The sequence below is a fragment of the Pteropus medius genome, unplaced genomic scaffold, assembly GCF_902729225.1.
Source record: "Pteropus medius unplaced genomic scaffold, Ma_sr-lr_union100, whole genome shotgun sequence".
Lineage (NCBI taxonomy): Eukaryota > Metazoa > Chordata > Mammalia > Chiroptera > Pteropodidae > Pteropus > Pteropus medius.
The window spans coordinates 3,014,839-3,031,281 of record NW_024355523.1 but is presented as its reverse complement, the minus strand read 5'-3'; the positions used below and the strand labels follow the sequence as shown (position 1 = coordinate 3,031,281).

Genomic DNA, 16,443 nt, shown 5'->3' with positions numbered 1-16,443 from the left:
ATTTTGACAATCAAATGACCATATAATCAGCAGGTTGGTAGAAAGGTAGGCCCAGACTATACACTGAATGTTCCAGAAGACGAAAAGCTTTTACTTTGGAGGCAGTTTGTCGTTTCAACTTAGATGAAACCTGACTCTCCATGATCCTGATGAAGCTTCGCTAGGAGTGACTTTTACTCATTGGTTCAACAAATGTTTTTGAAAACTGTTTTCTAGACAGTTGGTTAGGCACTGGCAATATAAAGGTAAGCAAACAGAATATGGCTCCGACCCTCCCAGAAATTATATTCTATGGAACCAACACCTGTAAATGACTGACTTGGTTAGCAAATGGAAATAGCAAGTGGAAATTGACTCTTGGATTTCTCTCAGTGATGTGTTTTAATATTGACAGCTTTTTGTTGAGTTTTTAGAAATATTTGGCAAAGACTAAATTTTTCTTAGAGAGACTATGTAAGATGTTGTACATTCAGACCTATGTTATGTTGGTGTCTGTGTAGGTTTTGTATAAATCTAGGGAAGTGGAGTTGAAAGACATTGAAATCCAAGTATGTGCTAGTGGTTGCTTTGATAGTTTATATATCATCTCATTTAATCTACACAATAGCCCTGTGTAGTTTTTATGTATTTTTAAAGTTCAAGAAGTAAGACATTGTGCGGTTAAAGAACATGTGTAAGAACATGGAAAAAATAATATAGACTGTATACATTCTATATGTCAAATTTGGGCCAAGTGTTTAATATGTTTTATCTTGCAAAATAAGTTTTATTAATCTTGTTTTACATTTGAAGATTTTGAGATTCAGAAGTTTACATAATTTTACCAAGATTATGCAGCTAAACAATTGCAGAACTAAATTTGAACATGGGTGTATCTGCTTGGAAAAAACACTTTGATCTTCCTTATACCAAACATGTTAATACCTCATCAGAATGCCCAGAGTGGAATTGTTACCTGAATACTTAACAAGAGTTGCTTCTCATGAGTGTTTACTATGTTCCAGGCATTATGCTAAGCTAGAGTGTGGGCACACCTGCTCAATCTGTCTCATCTGTCTCCTCTGTCTCCTTCCTTCTCCTCCCCTCCTATCATCTCCTACTCTTCTCCCTTTCCTTCTACTCCCCTCCCTCCCAGACACATGTGTAGTTAATTTATTTACATTTATATGTGTGTTAAGCACATTTTAATATTTGTGAAATATATGTATATATCCTATTTATACTATGATGTTTCTATACATATATACCTATGATAAAGTGTAATTTATAAATTAGACAATTTCAAGGATAGAAAATTTATTCTTACCATAGATCTTAGCAACCTCAGTCTTTCCTTAAGTCGAGAACTTTCATTTTTTCACTTAAGAGGAGCTCTTTAAGGCTTATCATTGGCAGATTTGAACTGCCATCATCACTACTCTTGATATTTGGGGTCATTATTAATTAAAATAAAGGTTACTTGAACACAGACACTACACTACCTCGACAGTTGGTCTGATAACCCACGTGGCTACTAAGGACTAAATGGGCGGAGAGCAGCTACAGGGTGGAGGCTGGACAAAGGGATGATTCATGTCCCAGGCAGGCCAGAATGAGAAAAAGTTAGATTTCATGATGCTAATCAGAACAGCTCACAGTTTAGAACTTATGGATTGTTTATTTATGGCATTTTCCATTTAATGGTTTTGGTTGACTCCAGGTAACTGAAACATCAGAAAGCAAAGTGCAAATGGAGTGGGAGCTACTGTTTGTACTCCATCTTATCATGTAAATCTTACAACAGTCACAGACTATGAATCAGATGTTATTGTCCTTATTTACAAATGAGAAAAACATGACTCAGGTAAAAGGACTTAGTGTCAAATAAGAGCAAGTAGGTAAATATGACTAACAGGAGATTCGGAACTGAAATTTAGATCTGTTTGACTTCAAAGTCCGTGCTCATAACCATTACTCTACACTGCCTCCCATGACATAATTACAACATGGGAGTTCTAATCTTATGACTAATCTTTAATCTTTCTTGAAAAAATTATTGCTCTTTTTCTTCCTTAAGAAAGAAATGTTCAGATGTAATAGCAGTGTAATCACTTGAAGGCATTCTAATTTGAGGCACACTCTACTGACTATAACTGTACTTGGAGATGTTGAAATAATAATTATGTCTGCATTTAATCTTAGGAGCCAAAAATTGGTAGTTTTATAAAATTTCAAAATCTCTGAAGAAAAAATTAAATTGGAAATAATATTGAAATATGAACTTCTGTAATATTAGTTTTTTATAAAGAATGGAAGATATGATCTCCTCTTTGTTGCAGCATAATAATCCAAAACCAGGAAAAGAGAGATTTGAAACCATAACAGAGAATTCAAAAGAAATATTGCTCTTTAGGACATATTTTCCAGATGGTATCAGTTGATCTTTTTGTTTATTTAGTTATCCAAGATCACTTTTATATTTACAATAACCAAAGCACTGACTGGAAGTGAAGACTATAATAAAATAGTTTGATCGTTCAGCCAGCAAGCATTTACTGAATTTCTCTCATGTGCAAAACTACATAATTGAGTTGCAGACTAACTGCAGGAGTGCCAAACACTAATCTGCTTTTTTCTTGGTTCTCATTAAGTCAAAATTCTCTCTACACAATACCAAAACATCTGGTCACTTAAATCCATTCAGTCAGAAATTCAATCAGTTGCCCAGATTTTCAGACTCCAAGATTCCATTCAACTTGTTTGCTTTAATTATTAGTTTATCTGAAAGCTATGTCAGGTAGTCAGTAGCCTATGTTTGGTCATTTCGACATGCTTGGCATCTTCCCTAAGAAAAGGTACAGACACAGAAGAGAGAAAACACAAGATGCATTTCTCACGAGGCTTCAGTCAATTCCACAGACTTGTGTGTTGTCCTCAGTCTCCTAATTCTGTTTACGTTCCTTTCTGAGTTTGTTTCCTCCTCCCTAGCCTTTTATATTTTCAAATATTTTGCCATGTAATTTACCTGGCGTACAAGTAGGTATACTGAATTTTGGTGTTTATACAAATTTATTGTAGTCTCCATTCCTTTTCTCATATTTTCTCATATTTCTCTTATTCTAAATTTTCATGTTTAGGACCATGTCCTTTTAAAAACTACTAAATGTATTTCATGCTTATATTTCACCTTTACCACTGAGACAAAAATTAATAATTTTCCTGCCGAAAGTACAATGTGGAATGAAGTGGAACTACTTCATTATACCAGTATTGAGAGTATATATTATAAGGTTATGATATAGTGTGATGTCTTAATCTATAAAATGAGTATCTTATGCTATATTGAAATCATTTTTCACTATTTAGCTGTGTTATTATATCAAGCTATAGCCAAATATTATTGTCTGTAATTTTTTTTCTTTATTTTTTTAACTCTAGTTTGTGAAAACGCACATCTTATGATTAAAAAGGCGTGCCCAGGGAAGCAAGAGTCATACCGTACTTTTAAAATATACACTCTATCAGAAGTCCAAGTATAACATATCAGCCATAAACAACCACGGCAAAGCTTTCCTTTTCAGTTTAGCACTTCTAAGATTGTTTATGCCTTCAAATATTTGCTCCGAAATGACTAATCCTTATTTTAAGTTGGAAAAGTTATTAGTGTATTCAAGTAGATTGGTATTTTGATTTGACAAATTATCTCAAAAAGAAATATTTCTATCCAGAAACATTTTTATAGCATTGCTTAGATGGCAAATTAATGCAAGATTCTAGAACCAACTGTATTTGTCAGAAGACTCCAAACGTTTTGTGATTTGCTGCTGCCGTTTGGTAGAGCAATACAATTGTGACTTTAAATTAAGTGTTTGGCTTTACTGAACTGGGACTAAAATGCCCTTCCTTTTTTGCTTATAGTCTACTTTAGCCAGAACTAACCAGAGGTAAATTACAAAGGGTAATTATATAGGAGCTTAGGAAATTCAGTTATAAATAACAATTAGTAATTGTTAAGATTGTACGAGAAGATTTGGAGGATGACTCTCGCATTCCAGGTGCAATAAAACAGCTGTAACTAGTTAGCAATGGAATCTCAATATTTGAAATGTACCAAGGAAGCTAATGAAGAAGATAAGGCCAACCAGAAAGAGAAGAGATAGTTGTGAAGTTTTTGTATTTTCCAGCAACTGTTCATTGTGATAGAAGGGTGTTTTTGAGGTGATTATATGAAAGAAGTAGAAAACATTGCACAAATCTGGCAGAGGATCCAATTATTTTGACCTCTTGAGTGTCATTTTTCTTATTATTATAGTATATTATATATAATGTATGACATATTATATAGTATATTATAGAAATATTAACAGAGTATTACTATTTTTACTGTTTCTTTTTAATTCTTTTAAAAACTATTAATTATTTTTTTCCAGTTCTGAATTTTTCTGTGCTAGGTAGGGCCTTTCATTATGCTTTTGGGACAACTATTCACTAGACTTTGGTCAAAGTTAACAAGTAGATTTCTTCTGTTAACCTTCAGCATTTCCTATTGTTAACCTGGGTTGGTTGTTAGCTTGCAAAAGGAAAACACCAATATGTAATGAATATCCTTTTGTATCCCCATGCCTTTTTCATCTCATCTTTAACAACATCCTTTTTGAGAATAATAGAGTGTAGTGATGTGTTTTCAGATCTGAACATTTTTTCATTATTTCTTATATTTGTTGCCATCAACAAATATGTCAAAGAAATTAGAGTATTTTTACACACTTTTCCCAAATATCATTATTATTAACTTATTTAGAAGCTAGCCTAAGGAATAATTATGACCATTATAAAAATTTGTGGTCACATAAGTGATAGTCCTATGTTAGCATGTTGTATCAACCCAATTCAGAAATTTATACACAGCCATGCCTCAGAACTCATCATAGCTTAGAACTGTTCCAACTCTAGAATCTCAACTCCACATGTCCTTCCTTAATCACAAGCTCTTGTTCTTCTTTCTGCCACTTCCTATTTTACCATTTCCACTGATCACTGTGAACTTCATTCTAGTTTTTCAGTCTATTATTTATCTTTTGGCTATTTTGCATTCTGTATTAGTTTGCTATGGCCTCTGTAACAAAAATCCACGAATTTTGTGGCTTAATAGAAATTTATTGTCTCAGTTCTGGAGGTTAGAAGTCTCAGACCAAGGTGTTGGCAAGGCCATGAAGTCTCTCTGAAGGCACTAGGAAAAGATCCATTTCAGGTCTCTCTCCTATCTTCTGGTAGTTTTTTGGCTGTGGCAGCATAACGCCGAACTTCACATGGCATTTTCCCTGCATGCATGCCTGTCTCTGTGTCTGAATTTCACCTTTTTATATGGATACCAGTCATGTTGAATTAGGGGTTCACTCTACTCCATTATGACCTCATCTTAACCTATTCCATCTACAATGACACTATATCCAAATAAGGTTACATTCTGAGGTACTGGAGGTTAAGATTTTAGCTATGAATTTGGGGTTGGGGAGGACACAATCCAATCCGTATTACCTTATCTAGCCAGGATTCCATTGTTTCCTCTCTCACTCAGCATTGCTCCCGACAACCCTCTAGTTTTACTTGTCTTATCTTTCATCATATTGGACTACCTAAATATAAATTTTTAGTCTGGAATTAATGAGTATTATCAGAGAAATGATATAATTATGATAATTAAATATCCATTAAAAATGCATACCTTTTGAACTCATCTGGTCCCTAAATTTTCATGGATGTTATTCTATTATTCCCTACCTATGACAGTAGTAAATATTTTTCACTCCCTTTAAGTTTGTCTCTTAACATTGCTACTTTTATTCTCAAGAGACCCTTTCTTTCCTAGTTAAATGAAATGATAGAATACATCAATATGAACTATCTCAATTTTTCTTTCCTATCCTTCTCCAACATACTCCTTTATTCAAGCAGGTTTTTTTTTTCCCTCTTTCATCTCTCCCCTCAAATGGCCCCCATGTATCAACAAAATATCCTCTATTATTAACACAAAATTGTCATTTTCTTTTAAAACTTTTCCTTCTAGCTGTGCTGTGTTCTGCTTCTCTGTTTGTAACCAAACAACAATGAAGTCACTCTGTTGGCTCTCCCTTGCCTATAAAATAAGGACAACATCCTAATCATTACCTTTAATCTGTCTCCAAGCTATCTTTTCAAACCTTTATTCAATTAAATAAAAAATATTCTACCATAATATTATGGCATTAAACATACCAGACTAATTGCTATTCTGTACATTGTTGCCACTTTACTTTAGCCATGCTGTTATTGTTTTGTTCTATTTGTTCTATTTCTCTTGTGTTTTTGTTTGTTCGTTTTCTTATTCTATTGATCCTTTCTGGCCCAGCTCAACTCCTGTTAGATCATCTGCAATACTCACATTCTTTTTAATGGTAATTGTTTGCTTCTTCTTTAGGAAATTTATAACTTTTGTCACACTTAGCTGTTGATATTTAACCTATCAATCTTGAAAATTATTTATATATATTCCTGTGTATTATGATCTAGACTGTAAGAACATTCATCTCTAGGACTACGTCTTGTTTATACATTATGGTGCAATCAATTTATTAATATTGGCTGAATTAAATTTAAACTGAAGTACTAATGCAGAGTATTCATTAGTATTCTCTGACATATAGAGAAAATGATATCCTAATATATATTTATTCATTTTTTATTTATTTTTCATACATTGCTTTTTCATCTAAAATATTTATCAAGACACTATTGTGTGCTTGATACCAGATACCCAGTAGGTATAGAAAACTTCAATTTATTATAATTATAATTTCATTCTATAATTAAGCCCAGTATAATAACGTTTGGGGAACTTAACATCGCCTTTATGTTTTAAATTAAAAAGACAGAAGTGTATTTTTTAAAATAAATCATCAAATTCTTGTGGGTGTTTTCATGTGGCCTATTAGTAACCATAGCCCAGGACCCTGGGATGTAACATAGTAATATTCATGTCAGTAGTCAGACACATTGGAAACCAAGTCCTGTGTCAGGTCCCAGGAAAGGAATCTCTAAGGGATCAGAGAAGTGATTTAATCTCATGACTAGATGAGTGACCCTAACCAAAGAGCATAAAACTTTAGAAGAGAGTCTTCACAAACTAGGTTTAATTAAGCTGATCATATCCAATTCTACTATACATCTTTTACTGCCTAAGCTGACAAGGATCTAAAGATAGAGCACATTTTTTCTTTTGATATGTATACATTTTGATATCTTGAATCTAGAGACGACTTTCAAAATTCACTGAAGTTACTAAAGATTGAATAATTAGCCCTTTCTCTCATTGACTATTATGAAAATTGTCATTATTAAGCCTTTGCTGTGAAAAGTACAAAATGCACCAATGGTTGAGCTATTCAAATATTTTGCAGAGCAACATTTTCCTATTAGGATAGTATCTTTAAAGAGGAGACATGTGAATTAATATGCAGTGGCACATAGAGAAAATTAACCAGGCATCATCTTTTCATTTAAGAAGCACTCAGTGATTAAATTCCAGAGCTAAAAATTCATCCTTAAAAGTTAAAGTTTAGCAGAATAGCTAATTTTATTTTATAGCTGTCAACTTGACTGACAAGTAAGACTTATCAAGTATGTTTCTATTCTTGTAATTCAGGGACACCTTGAAAATATTTCCTAAAGGAAAAGAAATATATGGAGAAAAAAATTAAAAAAAGAAACTGCCTTTCTGAACGAGAACATATTTAAGATAAAAAATAGAATATTTTCTACATCTACTATGGTGCTAAACCCATTAGACTCGAAAATGCCTTGTTTGTAGGGTGATTGGTATAAATAAAATAGTTTATTCTTATTTAGCAACCATTTGTAGGGCTGCATAGTTCATTTCATTTCTAGTAGTGTCATTCTGTGTTTTTATGCAATTTGCATTGATACTATGTTTTCTAACTGCAGCAAGGGCTGTATTAGAATTTAGAATTTTAGCTTTGTAATAACTCATTGAAATATTCAATATTTTATTACGTTGTTATCACTGGTACATTTAGTGCTAGATGTTTCCATGTGGCTATGCTATATTGGATGTCATCTAAGTCATGTGAATAGATGTGGTTTTCATCACTCAGTTTCACAGTGAGACTGACATGCATTTCTAAGAACTACAGCTTTGGCATCTGTGTTCCATGTGGCATTTTGCTGTCTCATGTCCTTCTGTTATGGTACGAGACATACAGGAACATCAGTACCATAATTTTAAAAAGAAATTTAATTAACAGTTCAGTGGTTTTCACTATACTTATCACATTCAAAGTTGTTCAGCCATCACTATTATCTAATTCCAGAACATTTTCTTTACCTCAAAAAAGGAACATTATACTCACTAGCAGTCACTTTCCATGTCCCCTCTTTCTCCCTAGCCTCTGAGAACTGTTAATCATTCTGTCTCTATAGATTTACCTGTTCTGAATATTTCATATAAATGGAATCATACAGTATGTGGCCTTTTCTGACTGGCTTGTTTCACTTAGCATAATGTTTTCAAGGTTCATCCATGTTGTAGCATGTATTGTTACTCCGTTCATTTCCATGGCTGAATAATATTCCATTGTATGTATATATCACATTTTGTTTATCCATTCATCAATTGACTGATCTTTTGGTTTCCACCTTTTGGCTACTATAAATACTGCTGCTATGAAAATTCATGTACAAGATTTTACATGAACACTTGTTTTCAATTCTCTTGGGTATATACTTAGGAATATGACTTTTTGAGGAACTCCCAAATGGTTTTCCAAAGCAGTTGCACCATTTTACATTCTGACCAGCAATATTTGAAGGTTTCAATATTCATACATCCTCACCAACACTTGTGATTTTTGTTGATCTTAAATACTATATATAAAAAAATTTCATTTTTTTATATATAGTATTGCATGATATTTTTGCTTATAGATTTTGAGGACTTCCTAAATTTATGTCATATACATTTCTCTTTAAAGGTCTCATTTGGTTGGGAGATATTTTTTCAGTCCTTTTAGAAGATAATGTTGCTCTAAAAATTATGTGACACTCAACCCTTTCTATAATATTTTTTTTAATTTTATGAAATTTATTGGGGTAACATTGGTTAATAATGTTATATGAATTTCACATGTACAACTTTATAATATGACATCTCTATACTCTATTATGTGCTCACCAGCTAAATGCTAGTCTCCTTTGGTCACCATGTATAAACTTTTGAAGAAAGGCATACTGTGCATTTAGTAAGATCAGTAGTTTGGTGATTCTATTAAGAATTACGGGTAAAATTGAAGAGTACATTTGGTTACACCAGCTTTGAACATTCTCCACCTGCCCTGTAAACTAGGGCAATTAGTTGTATAATTCTGATGTCCCAGACTTCACACTCTTGTAGTTATAAAAATAGATAGAAGGAAACACATCATTTCAAAGCAAACAAACAAGTAAACAAACAAATCTTCAGATCTCCTTTATATTTCTTTTATTTTTATTTTTATTTATTATGGTCACATTGGTTAACTCAATCCAATAAGATTCAGCTGTATACTTCAATAGTAAGGCATATATATATATTTACATTATGTGTTCACCTCCCATAGTTAGATTTCTTTCTGTCACCACATATTTGACCCCCGTTACCCCATCTACCTCCCCACCTCCTCCTCCACCTTACCTTCTGATAACCACTAGTCTATAGTCCATGTCCATGAGTCCATGAGTTTGTCTGTCCTATTCATTTGTTGCTTTTAGGATTATATCCCACATATAAGTGATATCATGTGATTTTCAACTTTTTCTGTCAGGCTTATTTCACTTAGTATGATTATCTCGAGGTCTATCCAGGTTGTCACAAATGGCAGTATTTCATCTCTTCTTATGGCTGAGTAATATTCCATTGTATATATGTACCATACCTTCTTTAGCCAATCATCTATCATAGAACACTTCGGTTGCTTCCATGTCCTGGCCACCGTGAATAATGCTGCTATGAACAGTGGTACACAAATATCTTTTCAGATATGAGTTTTCAAGTCTTTGGGGTAAATACCCAGTAGAGGGATTGCTGGATCATATGGTAGATCAATTCTTAGCTTTTTTAGGAACCTCCATACTATTTTCCATAGTGGCTGTACCAATTTGCAGTCCCACCAGCAGTGTATGAGGGTTCCTTTTTCTCCACATCCTCCCCAACATTTGTTATTACTTGTTCTGTTGACTATAGCCATTCTAACAGGTGTGAGATGGTATCTCATTGTGGTTTTGATTTGCATTTCCCTTATAGCTAGTGATGTTGAGCATCTTTTCAAATATTTTTTAGCCATTTATACATCCTCTAGGGAAAAGTGTCTGTTCAGGTTCTCTGCCCATTTTTTGATTGGATCATTTGTTTTATGTTGCTATTGAGTTGTATGAGTTCTTTGTATATTTTGGATATTAGGCCTTTATCAGAGGCATTGCTTGCAAATATATTTTCCCATTCAATGTTTGTCTCTTTACCTTGCTGATGATTCCTTTTGCTAAGCAGAACCTTTTTAGTTTGTTGTAGTCCCATTCATTTATTTTTGCTTTTACTTCCCTTGCTTTTGAGGTCAGATTCATAAAAACCTCTTTAAGTCCAAGGTCCTTGAGTTTTATTCCTATGTTTTCTTCTATGCATTTTATTGTTTCAGGTCTTATATTCAGGTCCTTAATCCATTTTGAGTTAATTTTGGTGTGTGGTGTTAGATAACAGTCTAGTTTCATTCTTTTGCAGGTGGCTTTCCAGTTTTCCCAGCACCATTTATTGAAGGGGCTTTCCTTTCTCCACTGTATGTTTTTGGCTTTTTTTGTCGAAAAGTATTTGCCCGTATAAATATGGGTTTACTTCTGGACTCTCGATTCTGTTTCACTGGTCCATGTGCCTGTTTTTCTGCCAATATCATGCCGTTTTGATTACTGTCACTTTGTAGTATAATTTTGAGTTGGGCAAAGTGACACCTCCAGCTTGTTTTTTTTTTTCCTCGGGATGGCATTGGCAATTCGGGGTCTTTTGTGCTTTCATACAAATCTGATGATTTTTTGTTCTATTTCTTTAAAAAATGCCAACTGGATTTTGATGGAGATTGCATTAAATCTGTATAATGCTTTAGGTCATTTTAACTATGTTGATTCTTCCAATTCAAGAACATGGAGTATCTTCCAATTTCGTATCTTCTTCAATTTCTTTTAATAGGGTCTTATAGTTTTCATTATATAAGTCCTTCACGTGTTTTGTTAAATTTATTCCTAGGTATTTTATTCTTTTTGTTGCAATTGCAGGAGGAATTATTTTTTCTACTTCTTTTTCTGACACTTCATTTTTAGAGTATAGGAATGCTATGGATTTTTGAATGTTGATTTTGTATCCAGAACATTTATTGTATTTGCTTATTGTTTCTAGCAGTGTTCTTGTGGAGTCTTTAGGTTTTCTATATAGAGATCATGTCATCCACAAAGAGTGGCAGTTTGACTTCTTTGTTTCCTATTTAGATGCCTTTTATATTGTTCTCTTCCATGATTGCACTTGCTAGGACCTCCACTGTTATATTGAATAACAGTGACGATTGTGGACAGTCTTGCCTTGTTTCTGACCTTAGAGGGAAGGTTTTAGTTTTTCACCATTAAGTTTAAGTTGGCCAAGGGTTTGTCATATATGGCCTTTATTATGTTAAGGTACTTTCTTTCTATATCAATTTTGTGAAGCATTTTGATTATAAATGGATGCTGTATCTTGTCAAAGGCTTTTTTCGCATCTATTGATATGATTACATGAATTTTTAATTTTAATTTGTTTATATAGTGTATCCCATTAATCGATTTGCATATGTCGAACCATCCTTGTACCCCTGAGATGAAACCCACTTGATCGTGGTGTATAATCTTATTAATATGTTGCTGTATTCGGTTCGCTAGTGTCTTATTTAGGATGTTTGCATCTGTGTTCATGAGAGATATCGGTCTGTAATTTTCTTTTTGTGTGTTATCTTTACCAGGTTTTGGTAGTAGGGTAATATTGGCCTCATAAAATGAGTTGGGAAGTATTGCCTCTTCTTCAGTTTTTTGGAAGAGTTTGAGAAGAATAGGTATTAAATCTTCTTTGAGTGTTTGGTAGAATTCACTGGTGAAGCCATCTGGTCCTGGAATTGTACTTTTTGGTAGGTTTTTGATGATTGTTTCACTTCCATACTGCTGATCTGTCTATTTAGATTTTCGAGGTCTTCTTGATTCAGTCTAGGAAGGTTGTATTTTCTAAATACTAGGCCATTTCTTCTAGGTTATTAAATTTGGTGTTATATACTTTTTCATAGTATTCATGTATGATCCTTTGTTTTTCTGCGATATCAGTTGTAAATTCCCCTCTTTCATCCCTGATTTTGTTTATTTGTGTCCTTTCTCTCTTTTCTTTCATCAGTCTAGCCAAGAGTTTGTCAATTTTATTAACCTTCCCAAAGAGCCAACTCTTTGTTGCATTTATTTTTTCTATTGTTTTTCTTTGTTTGTTTTCAACTTCACTTATATCTGCTCTAATTTTGATGATTTCTTTCCATCTGCTGACTTTAGGCTTCATTTGTTCTTCCTTTTCTAGTTTTTTAAGATGAAGTGTTAGGTTGTTTATTTTGGCTTGTTCTTGTTTTTGGATATAGATCTGTAATGATATGAACTTTTCTCTTATGACCTCTTTTGTCGTGTCCCCCAAGTTTTGATATATTGTACTATTATTATCAATCATTTCTATGAATCTCTTGATCTCTCTTTTTATTTCTTCTATGACCCAGTTATTCATTAGCATGTTGTTTAATCTCCATGTATTTGTGGTTCTTTCTGCTTTCTTTTTATAGTTGATCTCTAGTTTCAAAGCATTCTGATCAGAGAATACGGTTGATATGATTTCAACCCTCTTATATTTGTTGAGGCTATCTCTGTGTCCCAGTATGTGGTCAATCCTTGAGAATGTTCCATGTGCACTAGAGAAGAATGTATAAGCAGCTGTTTTGGGATGGAAGGCTCTGTAAATGTCAATGATGTCCAGTTGGTCTAATGTATCATTTAACGATGTTATTTCTTTATTGATTTTCTGTTTGGATGATCTGTCCATATCTGATAGTGGGGTATTTAAGCCCCCTACTATGATAGATAGCGTTTTGGTCTGTTTCTTCCTTAAGTACTGTTAGTAATTGCTTTACATATTTCTTGGCTCCCTGATTGGCAGCATAGATATTAAGTGTTATGTCTTCTTGGTACATAATTCCCTTTATCATTATGAAGTATCCTTCAGTTTCTTTCTTTACCTTTTTTATTTTGAAGTCTATTTTGTTCGATACTAGTACCGCTACTCCTGCTTTTCTCCGAATGCCATTTGCTTGAAATATCATTTTCCACCCTTTCACTTTGAGTCAATATTTGTCTTTGGAGCTGAGATGTGTCTCCTGGAGACAGCATATGATTGAGTTTTGTTGTTTGATCCATTCTGTAACTCTGTTCCTTTTTATTGGTGAATTCAGTCCATTTACATTTAGGGTGATTATTGAAATATGAGGTATTCTTATATCCATTTTATCTTTTGCTTTCTGGTAGCTCAGTGTTTCCATTGCTTCCTTGTCCTTGTGTTTCTGTTTTCTTTATTTCGGTTGGCTTTTATGGGTTTTTTCCTTTTGGTTCTTCCTGTTTTATATTATATACTTCAGTTCTGAATCTTCTGTGCGTGGTTACCATTATGTATATGTAAGGGATGGTTATATATATACAGTCGTCCATTTTCTTCTGCACGTGCCTTATCTCCAATCCCCTTTCCGAATTTGGATATTTGAATCCTCCCGTTTTCAATTATTGTTGTCTCAATTTGTCCCTATGTATGCTGAATGTTCATTACTATCTTACTATTACAAATCTCTTATTTTAAGCTTATAATGCCCTGTTCCTAGTAAGGATTGCACTCCTCTTCTTTTATCAGCCTGCTAATCACATTACTCCTAATTATGTAATTTTTTGTTTTGTTATTTTGTTTTAGGTGAGCTGACCCCTTTCAGTATAGTGCAGGCCTCATAGTAGAGAATTCCCTCAATTTTTGTATGTCTGGAAAGGCCTTTATTTCTCCTTTATATCTAAAGGAGAGCTTAGCTGGATACATTATTCTAGGCTAGTAGTTCCTTTCACTTAATAGTTTGAATGTTTGATTCTACTCTTTTCTGCTTGGAAGGTTTGTGCTGAGAAGTCCTAAGATAACCTAATGGGTTTTCCTTTATAAGTTACCATCTTCTTCTCCCCGGCTGCCCTGAGAATTTTGTCTTTGTCATTGATTTTTGATACTTTTAATACAATGTGTCTTGGAGAAGGTCTTTTTGTGTTGAGATAATTGTGTGTTCTGTTGACTTCTTGAATTACAAGCTCCAGCTCATTCCTTAGATTTTGGAAATTCTTATCTACTATTTGTCTGAAAATGCTTTCTAGTTCCTGCTCCTTTTCCTCACCTTCAATAATGTCCATTATTTTTATGTTTCCTCTCCTGATGGTATCAGCTAGTTCTCGTATTTCTCTTTTATTATTTTTTATTCTTTGGTTTCTCTCTTCTTCCTTCTGATTTATTTCTAGATTTCTGTCTTCAGTATCACTGATCATTTCCTCCATTTGGTCGACTCAATTTCACAAGCTTGCTATTTTTTTTTTAATCTCCAGAAGATCTATTCTGTTCTTTTTGAGAGTTTCAATCTCCTTGCTCTGCTTGTCTAGTTGTTTTTTTTCAATTCCTGAAATTGTTGGTGTGACTCGTTTCAGAACTCACTGAGTTTTTTCAGAAGTACCATCCTGAATTCTCTGTCATTTAAATTGCATATTTCTATGTCTTTAAGCTTATTTTCTGGAGAATTTTCTCTTTCTTTATGAGATGCCTTGTCATCTTGGTTGTTCATAGTGTTTAATGGACTATTTCTCTGCCTGGGCACTAATGGAAGTGTGTTCTGCTTGTTTTCCAGAAAGAAGATTATATAAAGGTCTCTCTTTAGCCTGTTGCAAAGTAGGCACTTTTCTTTTGGTTTCCAGTAGGTGGCGCCTAAGCTTTTTGGATCCCTGCTTTATATAATGCCTTAATAATGCCTTTTTTTTTTTTTCTTATAGATGTTTGATTGTGCTCACTACTCTCAGTCTCAGTCTCTGTCAGTATTAGTGACAGATTCAGTAACATTTGCTCAGATTACCCTGGGCTCCTGGTCGGTCTTGGAGGGGGAGGGGGGAAGGGCCCTCTGAGTTGGGGGATGGGAGCTGTGGCTCAGCCTCAGTTTTGTGTCTGCAGCTGGTAAAAATCAACTGTTTTCTCTGCTGACCGCTTTTCTGCTTCTGCCCTGATGACTGGGCTCTGCCACCGGCTGCATGAAACTCACAGCTCTCCTAGGCAGAGCTTTTCAGGGACTTCGCTGCACCTTCTTCTCTCCCCCTCTCCTACAGGGAACTCTGGCAGCTGCCGAGAGGCAGCTTCTTTATTTCTCCCAGTCCACTATCTGACATCCAGAATACTGACCTGTGGTAGCTCTTATGTGCAGATCCCACGCTCAGACGTGCTGGTGTGCAGTTTGGGTGTTTTTGTTGAGTTTTAGGTGTTCAGCTTATTGTTCTTTCAAGGGGAGAGATCTGGGGATGTCACTCACTCTGCCATGTTTCTCCAAACCTCACTTTTTCAGGTCTATATTTCTTATTTCTACTTGTTAATGACAATTATAGATAGAGTTTTCTAGAATATTCTCACAAAAATTAAGCTGTATGATAAATATTTGATGAATTTTGTACACTGTCCTTTCAGACATTTAAGAAATATGTACTACTCAACATCAATGCAACTGTTAGGACTGTTAAATTAATTGGAAATACAGCTATTCCAAAAATAAATAGAAGATCCTTTATTAGAAACTTAATGCTAGTTGGATGGTAGAAATAGACAACTTCTAAGGAATCTCACAACTTAATACTTGATAGTTTTAAGTTTAAATGTAGACATTATGGCTTGAATTGCTTGAAACAAGAGTTAAGATAAGGCCTTGAATGTAGGTAGGTTTTTTTGGCGGGTGATACCAGGGGTCAAGAATGAGGGTGGAGAGTGAGACACAGAAAGAGGAAAGGACAATGTAAGGTTACATGTTCAAGGTCACATGCCTGTGAGCAATATGGACTTGATTCTCCTGGGAGTTCCTCCTCTAAAATTCTCTGACTAGGGAAAAACAGTCTCTATCCTATACGGGCTGAAAGTTAATACCCAAGGGCGTTAGCTCCTCTCACCTCCAGGCTGCAGTAACCCCAGTAGACTCTGCAGCATTAGAGAAACTCCAGAGTAAAAAGTAAACAAACAAACAAACAAACAAAAATCAGATGTACTTGAGGCAAGAAGTTATCAATGCAGAGTGAGTCTAA

At 34.2% G+C, this 16,443-nt stretch overlaps 1 protein-coding gene and 1 long non-coding RNA gene across 3 annotated transcripts in view; one reads left to right on the top strand and one right to left on the bottom strand.

Annotated features, from left to right (window-relative positions):
- LOC120599655 (uncharacterized) overlaps positions 1–16,443 on the bottom strand; it is a 461,597-nt gene that overhangs the window by 30,306 nt on the left and 414,848 nt on the right. The window lies entirely within an intron of this gene.
- GUCY1A2 (guanylate cyclase 1 soluble subunit alpha 2) overlaps positions 1–16,443 on the top strand; it is a 261,485-nt gene that overhangs the window by 191,515 nt on the left and 53,527 nt on the right. The gene's annotated exons all lie outside the window — the stretch shown is intronic.